Source organism: Aegilops tauschii, chromosome 4 (assembly GCF_002575655.3).
Source record: "Aegilops tauschii subsp. strangulata cultivar AL8/78 chromosome 4, Aet v6.0, whole genome shotgun sequence".
In the NCBI taxonomy this organism is placed as follows: Eukaryota; Viridiplantae; Streptophyta; class Magnoliopsida; order Poales; family Poaceae; genus Aegilops; species Aegilops tauschii.
Window position 1 is genome coordinate 425,225,396 of NC_053038.3, and position 13,965 is coordinate 425,239,360.

Below are 13,965 nucleotides of genomic sequence, written 5' to 3' on the forward strand. Positions count from 1 at the left end.
ATCTTTCATTTCTTAGAGCCAAAGTCTATCCCACTAAAATCATCATCCGCGTCTTGATTGTCAAACATGGGCATTAAATGGTCAAGGTTTAACTCCTCCGCGATTGCCCTTTGCACAGCTCTTCTATTTTTCCACATAGAGCAGTCTACATAGGATCACATCTTCTGGATTTTAGGAATTCGGCTGTGGCTCTAAGAAGAGCATAGGCTCCTACACCCCAGCCGTACCAGCTTTCCAAGAAGAATAATTTGCCTTTATAATATGACGAGTCTGAAAATTGCAGAAACTGTAGCAGCTCACTGGTGAGGTCAACACAATCATCTACCTCCTGTAGTAATGACGGATGTTAGCCGCTTCTTCCGCGAGACATATATGACTACCATAGTTTCAATGGCTACATCATTTGACATGAATAAAATCGGGAGTGTGGTACGATGAATGATGCGATGTTACTTATAAGGTCAGTAAGAAATGCATCCAATCTGGAAGTTTAAATATAAAACGGAAGTAACCTATAAGTGCACAAAATAACTTTTCTTTTTGATAATATGCACGAAACAACTGATCCATATATCCTTGCTTGGTATCTTGTGGGTTGCTAGAGAGAATGCTGGACGTTAGATAATTAGATGTCTGATTGCTGCCATGTACTTTTTTCGATAAAAGGGGCCACATGGCCCCCATTTTCATAATGAAAATAGGAGTCTGGATACAACAAATTCAACACCCCACACATTTTCTCGGACCTGATGCATCACCTCACGAAACTGAAGAACAACCTACATCCTAGACATATAACCACATCTATAGGATGCCAAGCCACCCACTACTGGGAGAGAAACAGACTTTTAACATCTATTATGTTTTGCACATCAGCCAGAATAGTAAAGCAAGTCTATAATCTGAACGCACTACAGAGCCGCCCGATTTCAGGTAGAGACAAAGCACAGTCTTTGAGCAGAAGGATTCCACCCATACGCCCTTCTGTAGACTTTGTTTGCTACCCGAGATAGCCTCTTGGAAACCTCCCTAAGCATTTTTTGCACTCCTTTTTTCTGCAGAATCACCCATGAATCCAATAGAGAACACAGGGTAAATATTACATTGATGGGTTTTGAAAGGAAAACACGTTGAAAACAGGATTTGTTCCTTGTTTTCCAAATTGTCCAGATCAAAGCAGCAGCACCAATAGAAACCACAGCCCTATCCTTACCAGAATAGGCTGGTATCCAGTTTTGACAGAGATCGAAGAAAGATAATAGGCTGCCATGTACTGTAGCTGATTAACAATGTAGTAGAAGGTAGGATGTCATTTGCACTAAGGTTAATTAAAAGGTTTGAACAAAGACATACATAGCCGTGTCACGAGGTTAGTAGGGAGAGAGGTACTCACCAATATACTCCTAGTATCACCCATTTTGATCTTCTCGAAAGAAATTAGTAACTGCTACTGCCACTAGTGCCAGCAGTAGAAAAGAACCATGACGGCCAGGCATGTATATCTAGCTAGCCCATCGGCTGCAGATTAGATGAACACCCCGCGCTCCCCGAAAAAGTTGCTAATCTCACAAGGCAAAAACCAAAAGCAGCTTAATTACATGTGGCATTCCTATGCACAGAGATATGATAGACCAAGAGATGCGCCACCTGATCCCCTTGCTCGAAACTGAAGACGGTCTCACGCCGGTGGCAGCAGAGCTCCGGCTTTCGGAGGAGCTGAGAATGCCATGGCAGATCGATAGATGGATGGTGGGGGTGTAATGGGCAATGCATTGCTTTCCCTTCCTCCCCACAAAGCATCTCCCCAAGGTTCCTTGCTTGGACACTATCCATGCTCTTTGTTAACCTTTTCTTTTTCCTCCTTTTGCTTCTTTTGCTTTAGTATATGTAGATGCAAACGGGTTAGTTTAGTTAGAGGTGAAAACAAGAGGTACAAGATGCTATGCTGTGTACCAATGGCCCAAGCTACTGAACCCATGTTCAGCAAAAGCACCTCACAAAACCAAACAACAGAACATGCAAGGTAATTCAGTTAGCACAATAGCATGCTGATGTAGAGATGTACTACCTCAGTAAACAAATGTAAGATGTTTAAATCACTACTTTAGTAACCTAAAACGTCATATATTTATTTACAGAGAAAGTAACATGTTAGCCAAACTGAGTCTACTCCCGATGTTTACCAAAAAGACATCTAGTTACAGACATCATTTCCAGCATCTGCTTCAGAATATGAAGATACAAAGTCACCGGCCTCGGTGGTAATTGCACTTTGAATTTACAAGAACCCATTAAGGCTTCAACATCGCTGGATTTATATAAGATTACAAAATTTTACGAGCACTTTACCTGGCGTTTATTCATTCCATGAATTGCTTTCAGCACTACATAACATAAGTAATCAACTGCTGACTCACAAGTAACAACAAAGGGGGAGGTCAATTCGACTTGGACGTCTTGTCGGGGCCATAGAAAAAGAGCTATCTTAGCAGTAGACTACTTCCAGGTGACAGGCTCTGTTTCATCAAAACATTCAGACGATGTAATTGTTCTCTGTTTTGTCATGCCGTTATCTCAGCCTTTTGGAACACTCTGTAACTCTATTCTCTTCTCATTTAATTGATGGGGCAAATCTTTTGCCTTCGTTTTAAAAAGAAAAAAAAACATCCAGACGGCAATCTTCAGTTTTACAAAGCAACAATATGCTTCTCTCATACAGTACATCGGTACATCACACAGCCACCCTGCCTTTCCCCATTGCAGGGTATCTGGGTGACTTTCATCGAATCACACAGGCAATTTTGCAATTTACATCGATGACAAACAAAGAGCCCCGGCCATTAAAAACGAGAAGCAATAACAGAGAACAACCTATATTCATCAATTCGTGAGTAATACAAGATTTGGCCAGGATACAAACAAAGGCATAGCAATTCGAGATTTATACAAAGAGAATCCAATCTGTTGCTCCTATTACAGTTTATTACAGGATGTCAGTATCCCCGGGCTCGCTGACGTCCGCCACGGCTGATCCGACTGGCGCCGCTTCTCTGGTACGGATGGTGGCGGCAGCGCGCTGTAGACGGCAAATTTGACAATTTTGACCTATAATCGAAATCAAATCACAGAATGAACTGGGTGCGAAACTATTTCACACCCCTGACCCTTTTGTGTAGCGCCCGCCACGCCGGCGCCACACCCTACGGTGCAGCGCCTAGCTCCGGGGCGTTGCACCACTGTCCACCGTGGCAGCCCACGGGCCCGCACCCAGCAGTGCAACGCCTCCGAGCTAGGCGCCGCACCTGTAATGTGCAGCGCCTAGCCGCTAGGCGTTGCACGTGTAATGTGCAGCGCCTCGCGGCTAGGCGCTGCACTGTGACTTATCCAGCCACTTGGCTAGGCCCCCCTCCCCCACCCCCCCCCCCCCCCCAACCACACACTCTCTCACTCTCTCCCCGAGCTTTGCCCCCTCTCCCACTCTCACCCCCTCTCAAATCTTCTTCCAAATCTTGCAAATTTGAAGAATTTGTCCGTGGATTTCGAAGTCAAACCCTCCCTCAAGGTAATAATGTCCGATCCCCTTTTTTTGATCGAAGTAAAGTTCTCCCATTGCTCATTTGTTGGTAGTTTGGGGAAACCCTAGTTTTGTTTGGATCTAGAGATTTGCATGGAGATGTGAGATGTTTGTTTGCCAATATCTATGATTAGGCTTTGTTAGTATGCTAGGGTTATTCTTATGGGTGTTCTTATGTTGGTGCTAGGGTTAGGTTTAGGGCTAGGGTTATGGTTAGGGTTATGGTTATGGTTAGGGTTAGGGTTATGGTTAGGGTTAGGGATGTTGTTTCATATATATATTAGGGTTTGTATTCGGTGTTAATCCATGGATTAGTACTCATGGAAGCAATGTTACCTTGTGTTCATTGCTTATAGGGATGGGAAGAACATGTGTGTTTGTTCATCATGGGGACAAAGACGCCTTTTTGAAAGGCAATAAAGAACCGGACCCGGATGAGTTTGACATGGTGTTTGATAGTAGTCCTAGCTATGCGGAGCTCTTGCAACAAGTTAGGAAAGATTTGAATTGGATGGACCCTAGTGATATCATTGAGTTGGAGGGAAGGCATAATGTTGGTTTTGGAATGCACATCCGTTGGAAGACAATGCGTGTAAACTCGGAGCAACGTTGGGTTGCATACAAGGAGACGGTGGCCGAATCACTAGACAAGGCTCTTGAGTTATTTGCAACGAAGAAGGTTGATTCAAGTTTGCATTTGGACTTGAACCGGAACCCCTCCCCTTTGGTTGCTAGTAGCCCCCTATCCTTGAAGCGAGATGAAATTGTTGAACCTCTTTTGACCCAAGAAGTGAGGCCAACATTGAGCCCGTATAGAAACAACCAAGATGAATCTTTGCAAGATGACAATGATGAGTATGCGGACGATGACAATGAAGTTGATCTCCATGACAACAATGTGGGTGATCTCGACAAATATCATTTGCAAGAGACAATGGACCATTCCATCCCTTTTTCCCGTGCATATGCATCGGACTCGAATGACGATGGTCCCGATGAACAAGTTGATGCGGAGGGGTTCACGGTGAAGGAGGCCGAAGCTTTCGAGAAGGTATTTGGTCGGGATCATCGGACTACATTGTTCAAGGATGTTAGTCTCGTGGATGAAGCCGTGGTAGATGGTGGCCAATGTGTACCTCTTAGGGTTAGGCCAAGCTCTCACCGTGATTTGGTAGACGACAAGAACCGGATTGCTAAAGGTTCTAAGTTCGACAGCTTGTTGGATTTGAAGATGTGGCTCGACAACTACTCGGTTACACATTACCGTCCACACAAGGTGGTGCACTCGGACGTCAATGTGCGCTACACGGTCGCATGTGCATGTGAAGATGAAAAGGAGGTCCAACTTGGACTTACAAGAGGCCGTGGTGGTGGTAGAGGTCGTGGAAAGGATGTCCAACAAGGAGTGGCAAGACGCCGTGGCGGTTGTCCGTGGATTGTGCGTGCAAGACCATGGAAAGGAGGTCCTACTTGGCATGTAGTGAGTTGTGTGCCAACTCACATGTGCCAAGGCAAAAGGGTGGATGGCAAGATTGTGTCCGAAGACCACAAACAACTCACGTCCGAGTTCATCGCTTACAGGCTCTCCAACTCAATATCCACACTTCCAACAATGAGCGTCCAATATGTCATTGACCTTGTGAAAGCCATCTTTCATTACAAGGTGAAATACGGCAAGGCATGGAAGGCGAAGCAAGCCGCATTTAAGATGTTGTATGGTACATGGGAGGAAGCATACAACCGAATCCCTAGGTTGTTGTTAGCCATGGCTGCGACAAACCCGGGCATGGTTCATGTGGTCGAGCCTCATGGGCACCAAACAACGGTTCATGAAGGAAGGAAAGTCAGAGTATTTGGCCATGCTTTTTGGGCGTTCGAGCAATGTGTGAGGGCTTTCGAACATTGTAGGCCGGTCATCGCAATTGATGGCACGTTCTTGACCGGACAATACAAGGGCACCTTGTTGGTTGCGATAGCAAGTGATGCCAATAACCGGGTGTTGCCATTGGCATTTGCTTTGGTTGAGGTGGAAAACAATGACAACTGGGAGTGGTTTCTGCATCTTTTGAGGACGAAGGTGTTACCCGCTCAAAGGGAAATTTGTGTCATATCGGATCGAAATCAAGGAATTCTTAACGCCGTGGAGATTGACATTCCCGGGCATGCTCCGTTGCAACATCGCTGGTGCATGAGGCACTATTGTTCGAACTTCTATAGGGCATGTGGCCTTAAGGAGTTGGCCGATGATCTTCAAGATTGTTGTCTCGCTTTCTCCGATAAGCGCTTCGCCACTTTGTACAACAAATTGCTCGCACACAAAAAACTTGATCCCGGGGGTCAAGAGTTTCTCAATAGGCACATTCAATACCGGAACAAGTGGGCACATGCTTTTGATGAAGATGGCCGGAGATACGGTCAAATGACAAGCAATATGGCCGAATGCTTCAATAGGGTGCTCAAAGGTGCACGTGGATTACCCGTGACGGCAATAGTTCAATACACATTTGACAAGATGAATGCGTACTTTGTAAAGTACTCGATGGAAACCGATGCACAGATAGCGGGTGAGAACCCATGGAAGTACAAGTACAAGTTCCCACCCAAAGTTGATGAATGGTTGCTATTTCAATCACGGAAGGCGGACTCAGAAGAAGCTATATTATATGACAATGAAGAGTGGAAGTACGAAGTGAAAGAGCCAGGAGGAACCACAAATGATGGCCGGCAACATGGAGGTCGGGCTTCAGAGGTGCAAGCTCCTACAAACAAACAAATCATAACATTACATATGGGGCATTTGTGTTTGAAAAAACATACGAAATTCATAACACCGGCCACTTTCAGTATTACCCGCTGCTGCACCGACATAGCGTACGACCAGTGTTGATGGTCCCAGTGATCATCGAGAAGCCAAACCATCCTAACAATTTCAACAAAGCATTCTTGTCAACACGATTATCTTTTCAATTTAAAAAAACTAAAGTAGGCCTACTACATGCAAGATCCAAAGCATATGGTGCTTCCCCCTACTTGGGCCTACTACATACAAATAACATGTCAATCTATGTATCCAAACTATAACATGTCAATCTACTTCTCCATACAAATAACATGTCAATCTACTTCTCCATACAAAAAACATGTCAATCTATGTATCCAAACTATATAAATAACATGTCAACCTATCTGTCCAAACCACATTCTAATCTAACAAGGGTTCCCCAAATCTAATATACGCAAGATTCAAACAAAAGTTGCCCAAATCTAATACATGCAAGATTCAAACAAGGGTTCCCCAAATCTTCAAAATATAATATTTTCTATGGATAGAAAGAAGGGGATCGGAGGAGAGTACCTTCTACGATGGATTGGTGAACAAATGCACGGACCAAATCGTCGGATCGGAAGGATTTGGGAGAGGGGATTGAGAGGGGGAGTGCAGATGGCCGCCGCCCTTTTTCTGTAACTGCCAATGGGGAGGGTGGGGGAGGAGAGGGCTGGCGCGTTTGCATATAAGTCACACTGCAGCGCCTAGCCGCTAGGCGCTGCACATTACACGTGCAACGCCTAGCGACTAGGCGCTGCACATTACAGGTGCGGCGCCTAGCTCGGAGGCGTTGCACTGCTGGGTGCGGGCCCGTGGGCTGCCACGGTGGACAGTGGTGCAACGCCCCGGAGCTAGGCGCTGCACCGTAGGGTGTGGCGACGGCGTGGCGGGCGCTACACAAAAGGGTCAGGGGTGTGAAATAGTTTCGCAACCAGTTTATTCTGTGATTTGATTTCGATTATAGGTCAAAATTGTCAAATTTGCCGCTGTAGACATGGAGGACTCTGCTTCTGACGCCAGGGGCGATGGAGGCGGCGTGCTGGGCGTGTAGTCCGGCGACTCGGCGCGCCTGGAAGGAGTTGACGGTGTGTAATACGGCGACGCGCACGACTCGGCGTCAGACACCGCCAGTGGGGACGGAGGCGGCGTGCTGGGCGTGTAATCCGGCCAAGAAGCGCGCCCGGGACCGGGAGGACTCGACGGAGTATAGTAAGGTGATGAAGCAGCGTGCTCTGACGGCGTCAGGGGCGTGTAGTCTGGGGACGCGCCGCGCGGAGGAGACGGCATCATGAAAACGAGCCGAACAGGGCTCGACGAAGTGTACTCCAACGACGGCGAAGGGCTCGCTGGAGTGTACGCGGGGCTCGCCGGAGCGTAGTCCGGGCTCGACGGAGTGTAGTCCGGCTCCGGCGACTGCAGGGGGCTCGACGAAGTGTAGTCCTTGGAGCTCGTGAGCGGCGACTGGCCCGATGGGGCGTACTCCTCGTAGTCGTAGTAGGCGGCAAACGACGGGTCGCAGCACTCGCCGTCGAAGCCGAAGCCCAGGAAGAAGGGGGCGCACTGGGACGCACCCGGGGTGTACGACGGTCGCGGGAAGAACCCGGATGCGAGCGCCATGATCGCCGTCTGGAAGTAACCGGCGGGATCTACTACTAGAGGAGGTGGAGGAAGACTGCGATCGAATCAGCCGGGGTGGGGGCATAATATCGCCGTGATCGCGTGGCGGCCACGCCTGCGAGTTCGTCCAAAGTCGGATTCGAAATGCCGAGCTCTAGCATGGCGTCAACGCAACGCGGCGGTCGCTCAAGCCTCCGAGTTCTCCCCGGAGTCCATGACATAACGCAACGCAGCGGGAACGAGCAATCCGTCTGAATCTGTCACGCATTCAGTTCAAAACGCAACTCCGATCGTGGCCCTTATTCATATCCTTCATTTTTATTTTTTTTGAGGATCATCTCCTTCACTTAGCGCTCTTTACACCTGAACTGGCCGGTTGGTTTTTCCAAAAAAATTAGCATAAAACAACTTTTAAAAATTGTATGAAACTTTTTTAAAAGTGCATAATTTACAAAAAAAATGAAAAAAATACATAAAAAGTATGAAAACCTTTTTTTAAATTATCTTGTATTTTCAAAATGTTAACCTTGTTTCAGAACAAATTCGTTGTGTGTGTAAGAAATGTTCGTCGTCATGTTTAAAAGAAAGAATGTTCACCGTATATAGGAAAATCGTTCACCATGGTTAAAAAAAAGTTCACCGTGTATAGGGAAAATGTTCATCATGTATTTTTAAAATATCCATAGTATATTTAAAAAGTGCTCAGTGTGTATTTTAGGGGAAATATGCACATAATCATGTATTTTCATCATATATTTTAAAAAATGCTCGCTGCATATTTAAAAAATGTTCACCATTTTGTTTGAAGAAACATTAATACATATAATATATTTATACAAGGACAGGTGAAAAAACTAGAAAAAAATAAAAGCACAAATGGAAAATAAAAGTAAGGAAAAACCAAAAAAACCAAAGCCAAACAAAACCCCGCCGAAAACTGGAAAAAAAATAAAACCGAAGATACCAAAGAATCAAGAAACCGGAGGAAGAAAACCTAAGCGCTCTTGAAAAAAAATGAAAAGAAAACACACTAAAACTGTTAGACTTATAGAGCCAAAAACTACCATAGTTGGCCGGCCCCAAGTTGCTCGCCCCTACTACACGTAGCCTCAATCATTTGAGGACAAAGAACCAACATGGTTGGTGGTTGGTTGTATGTACCCCCGGTCCAACAAGGATCAAACTTTGGATTTTACACTTTGCTGGTTCGTAAAGATGAAATGTTGTCTGGTGGGAGCCGATGTTTCCGTCAATAGCGATGCGGCTACGGTGACTTCATTAATCTCAAGATAGATAACCCGCGAGAAGGATGTTTTGTAGCGCTTTCTCATACAAAAGGAAAAGGCATCACGACCGAAGATAAGGAAAGATCCCAGGATTTCATTGCTATATCGCGCCACCCCTCCTCCAGAGCCGGTTCTTATCCATAGATTTTCAGCTAAAAGATACGGTATATATATATATATATATATCAATGAAAGCTGGCGCCTTTGGTTCTTGGTATGACTAGTATTTTTTCTCATTTATCGGTCTAGTTGGAAAAATTACCCCCGGCTCAGTTGTCCCGAGGCGATCACAGGATACGATGTGTATGCATGAGTTCATAAGAGTGAATGCATGTATGCATTTGTGAGCATCGGTGCTTTTATTGTGTTTTTGAAAAAATGCCCAAAGAATTTCCCGAATTTTGGGGGGCCTTCATGCCATGGGTCTAGGCGATCGGCCGTTAGTCGGCGCCTAGGGCCGGCACTACTGGCTGCCTCGAGAGCTTTGCAGTTTTGAGGGTGTTTCCTTGCATCATGTTGAGTATCTCAGCTGATCCTTGCGATTGATCTCCGTGAGTGTGTACTTCTTCTCAGCGGGAGACATATTCCAAGATCGGACATGTAATGCTTAATAAAATGGGCACACATTCCAAACAAGAACAATTTTGATATGCTCCATCAATTGTTGCGTAAATCCAGCCATGTAAATAAATAAAAAACAGCTACGTGACAGCAGATATTCAGATGGCAAAGCTTCAGTGGTACACAGCAATCATATGCTTCTCTCAGACATCAGTACATCATAGAGTTACAGAACATCACAATTGTTGGGTGTCTAGGTGATTTTTATCAAATCACATACACAATTGCTACCATTGCAATTTGCATCAATGGACTTGTCATGCTTTACAGAACGGGCACACATTCCAAAAAACACAATTTTGACATGTCCAATCCATTGTTGCATAAATCCAACAGCTATCGGAGCCAACGTAAATAGAAGAAGGGAATATCTAGGGCGCATCTAGATGTGCCCTACTTATTGCACATCTAAATGAGTGAATCAAGCATAAAGAGGAAAAGGAAAAAAGAAAAAGAAAATATCCACACGAATCTCAACGTAAGATCAATGATATAGGACTTAGATGTGCAATACTTATGGCACATCTAGATGTGCTTTAGCAAAACTGAGAGAAAGGGTCCGTCTCACCCATGCTTCTAGAAGTGAAGCATTGCGGGACTTGGGACGCAGTTCTGTTTTTGGCAGTTGTACATCATGTGTCCATTTCACTGATGGGCCATAACCATCAAAGCTAAAACTCTCGAGTTATGGAGTGGCTCCCTCGAGTGCAGCATGCTTCAATCTGGAACAACCATCAAGAACAAGCATCTTCAAGTTTCCTGATGATGACACTGCAGGCAACGATTCCATATGAATGTTACCCGATAAGTCCATGAGCTCAAGATTTATCATATCAATGAAAGGGCATGTCTCCACCGTGATAACATCTAAGGATTCGGTCACTCGGAGCTTGTGAAGGTTGTGAAGGTAGTGTAGCTTTTTCCATGCATGACTTAAATTCCTCCATGATATGCCCTTTGTATTTACCTCCCTAAGATTGGTCATCAGCTCGGTCATCTCTATCGGCAAGACAAAATCTGTGAAGCGTATGTCAAGCACCAACAGGTTTGGGAAACATTGCCATCCACCTTGATCCCCCCTGAGTTTGTGCAATGGTCGAGCCAAAGGAATCTTAGGTTGTGGCGGAATCGGAAAGGAGGGGATACAAAATCAAAGCTGCACTTGTGGAGTTTTAGCACGTGGAGGTTCATGGCTAGTTGAAACATATCATTTGGTAGTTGTAGCTGATTGTCGCCCGCAACTGTTAGGAAATAGGATGATGCATTGATAGGAACAATTGAGATGCCTTGATCTCTTGATTGGTTGGATGAGACTGAAACCCAACGTTCATATTGTTCTCCAGGCGGACCAAAATAGTCTACCAATCCTTTTATTATGTCGGATGGATAGCACAACATTTGCATCACTGCATGCAATGCGCTGCCAACCTCATAGGCTTTGTTCCCTTGAAGGATGCCATCACATATCCAGTAGTTGCAAGCATGAGTATCCCAAGCATAGTCAACACTAATAGGTTTTCCACATTGTTTCTCTGTTAGGAAGAGTGAGTACAAGAAGCAATTCAAAACTATTGTTGGGTTGATGCCATCCATGCCGGTGTAACCAATCAGTTCAGCAGCTTCTTCGCGCAATGAACGACACAATAGTGGGCTCACAGTTGAAAGACCCTTAAGATATAAACGAATTACTATAACATAACCAGAATTGAACTTCAACTTGTTTCCTCTCGGTGAGAGCTGAAATCTTACATAACTGCTCCATAACAATTTTCCTAAAGCATAGGCTCCAAATTCAGGAATGCCAAACTCTGCCAGATCAATTACTTCTTCTCCCCCATAATGAAAAATCATGAAATCTTTCATTTCTTAGATACGCATTGGTCTCACTCTCGATGCTTGGTATCTCTACCCTGGAGCTGGAGTCTATCCCACTAAAATCATCATCCTCGTCTTGCTTATCAAACATGGGCATTAAATGGTCAAGGTTTACTCCTCCGTGATTGCCCTTTGCATAGCTCTTCTATTTTTCCACATAAAGCAGTCTACATGGATAATTTTTCCAAAATGCTCTCTTGTGCTAGGATCACATCTTCTGGATTTTAGGGATTTGGCTGTGGCTCTAAGAAGAGCAGAGGCTCCTACACCCCAGCCGTACCAGCTTTCCAAGAAGAATAATTTGCCTTTATAATATGACGAGTTCGAAAATTGCAGAAATTGTAGCAGCTCACTGGTGGGGTCAACACAATCATCTACCTCCTGTAGTAATGAACGGATGTTAGTCGCTTCTTCCGCGGGACATATATGACTACCATAGTTTCAATGGCCACATCATTTGACATGAATAAAATTGGGACTGTGGTACGACGAATGATGCGATGTTACTTATAAGGTCAGTAAGAAATGCATCCAGTCTGTAAGTTTAAATATAAAACGGAAGTAACCTATAAGTGCACAAAATAACTTTTCTTTCAGATAATATGCACAAAATAACTGATACATATATCCTTGCTTGGTATCTTGTGGGTTGCTAGAGAGAATGCTGGACGTTAGATACTTAGATGTCTGATTGCTGCCATGTACTGTAGCTGATTAGCAATGTAGTAGAAGGTAGGATGTCATTTGCACTAAGGTTAATTAAAAGGTTTGAACATAGACATACATAGCCCGTGTCACGAGGTTAGCAGGGAGAGAGGTACTCACCAATATACTCCTAGTATCACCCATTTTGATCTTCTCCAAAGAAATTAGTAACTGCTACTGCTACTAGTGCCAGCAGCAGAAAAGAACCATGACGGCCGGGCATGTATATCTAGCCCATCGCCTGCAGATTAGATGACCAAACCGTGCTCTCCACAAAAGTTGCTGATCTTTTCTCTTCTTTTCTTGCGGAAAACTGTCGATATATTCATCTTTAATCATGGTAGTACAACGAACAACAGAAAAAATAAAAATTACATCCCGGTGAAAACAAGAGTCACAAGATGCTATGCCTAAGGCCTAAGCTACTGAACCATGGTTCAGCAAAAGCACCTCACAAAACCAAACTACAAAACATGCAAGTCAATTCAGCCTAACAGGATTAGCACAATAACATGCTGATGTAGAGATGTACTACCTCTGTAAACAAATGTAAGATGGTTTAAATCACTACTTTAGTGACCTAAAACATCTTATATTTATTTACAGAGAGAGTAACATGTTAGCCAAACTGAGTCTACTCCCGATGTTTACCAAACAGACATCTAGTTACAGACATCATTTCCAGCATCTGCTTCAGAATATGAAGATACAAAATCGGCCTCAGTGGTAATTGCACTTTAAATTTACAAGAACTCATTAGGGCTTCAACATCGCTGGGATTTATATAAGATTACATTTGTTCATTCCATGAATTGCTTTCAGCACTACATAACACAAGTAATCAACTGTTGGCTAACTAATAACAACAAAGGGGGAGGTCAGTTCCACTTGGACGTCTTGTCGGGGCCATAGAAAAATAGCTATCTGAGCAGTAGACTGCTTCCAGCTGACAGGCTCTGTTTCATCAAAACATTCAGACGATATAATTGTTATATGTTTTGTCATGCCGTTTTCTTGGCCTTTTGTAACACTCTGTAACTCTATTCTCCTCTCATTTAATTGATGGGGCAAATCTTTTGCCTCTGTTTCAAAAAGAAAAAAGCATTCGGACAGCAATCTTCAGTTTTACAGAGCAACAATATGCTTACAGTACATCGGTACATCACACAGCCACCCTATCCCAATTGCAGGGTATCTGGGTGACTTCCATCGAATCACACAAGCAATTTTGCAATTTACATCGATGACAAGCAAATAGCTCCAGCCATAAAAAGACGAGAAGCAATAACAGAGAACAATCTCCCATCTTCAGCAAAAAAAGAAGAAGCTCGATACAGATATATATGTTAATTGATTCGTGCACAATGATACAAGATTTGCCAAAGAATAAACGAAGGCATAGCAGGAGATTTCTACAAAGAGAACCCAATCTGTTGCTCCTATTACAATTTAAGTACAGC

At 44.2% G+C, this 13,965-nt stretch overlaps 1 long non-coding RNA gene across 1 annotated transcript; it reads right to left on the reverse strand.

Moving 5' to 3' along the window:
• Positions 1–646: 646 nt before the first annotated feature.
• On the reverse strand, positions 647–1,925 carry LOC109784769 (uncharacterized). Its single transcript, XR_002237928.3, has 3 exons — positions 1,648–1,925; positions 1,394–1,559; positions 647–1,055 (listed from the first exon to the last, which is right to left on the reverse strand). It is a non-coding gene; the product is annotated as an uncharacterized lncRNA (long non-coding RNA).
• Positions 1,926–13,965: the final 12,040 nt, after the last annotated feature.